At 39.8% G+C, this 1,265-nt stretch overlaps 1 protein-coding gene across 1 annotated transcript in view; it reads left to right on the forward strand.

Annotated features, from left to right (window-relative positions):
• The window catches only part of LOC111451548 (nicotinate phosphoribosyltransferase 2-like), a 19,747-nt gene that overhangs the window by 4,331 nt on the left and 14,151 nt on the right, over window positions 1-1,265 (forward strand). The window lies entirely within an intron of this gene.

Below are 1,265 nucleotides of genomic sequence, written 5' to 3' on the forward strand. Positions count from 1 at the left end.
TTTTTTTTTTTTTTTTTTTTTTTTTTTTGTAGCCAATTTCATTAGAAAAGTACATCCAGGATTTTGTTCAACAAGAAGTTTCAATCAGGATTTTGTTCATCCAGAAGATTTGACAGAGCCATAACCATGCCGATTTCACGATTTTCCGTAGCCGATTTGTAGAAGATTTCTTGGATTTTCTGTAGCCTTAATTTGGGATAAAGCTTCAGGATTTCAGGATTCGCAAGGTTCTCAGATCTTGCCCACGGACAGCAGCCCTCAGCCCACTTGCTTCTAAACAATTTCCCATTTGGCCGACTGGCCCATTTCAATCACGTGCTTGAATCCCACTTGGACAAAAGCTTCAATTATAGGAGAAACGATCTAGCTTTAATCATATTCACATACTAAGACCACTTGGTCCACTTGGACAACAACTTTCTTTGCTTTGCTCCTTAAGAGATTCCAGACTAAGACCCATCGGTTTCATCTTTTTGCTTAAACCCTCATCATGTTAGAAGAATCAATTTTTCCATCACTAGTACAGGAAGTTTTTATAGGCCAAAAGAAAGGTGATCTGGAACCCATTCAATTATCATATCGACTCAATGGAAAAAACTTTCCTTAAGGATTAGAGGGCAAGAATTTTTTGGGTTTTTAGGTGGGTCAGGATAGGGAGCTATGGTCTCATTTGCAACTCATAGATGTTACTATTTCCTCCTTTGAAACCATGTTAGGTCTCAATATTAACCGGGAAAATAAATTGTGATCTTGGCCAGGTGGGAAGGTGGGTTGTGAAACAGGCTTTTTCCTTCCATCCATCCATCTCCGTTTGAAGACCCTTTGTGTAAACTTTCATTTGTTCACTGTTGAGTGGTGTTCCTATCTATTTTTTCCTCTTTAGGGATTTTTGTTCTACTTTTAAATCCTTATAAAAGCTTATGAGAGATTTTTTGTGGGAAGGGATCGATGAAGGGAGGCATGCACATTTGGTGATTTGGGATATTATGGAGAAGTCGGTGAATCTTGGGGGTGCTAGAGTTAGAAAATGTAAGGACCCTTAATAAAGCCCCATAGGCTAAATGGCTTTGGTGGTTCTTTGTTGATTCTAATGCCTTTACCATTAGATTATTGAGTAAATATGGTCTCCATCATGTTTTCCTCTTAGACATAATATAAAAGCCATCTCCTTTTGAGACTCTGTTGTGTGGTGACATTCATTCGTTTAGTGGTGAGTGGTATTCCTATCTATTCCCCCCCCCCCCCCCCCCCCCCCCCCCCCCCCC

This window comes from Cucurbita moschata, unplaced genomic scaffold (genome assembly GCF_002738365.1).
Source record: "Cucurbita moschata cultivar Rifu unplaced genomic scaffold, Cmos_1.0 Cmo_Scf00013, whole genome shotgun sequence".
In the NCBI taxonomy this organism is placed as follows: Eukaryota; Viridiplantae; Streptophyta; class Magnoliopsida; order Cucurbitales; family Cucurbitaceae; genus Cucurbita; species Cucurbita moschata.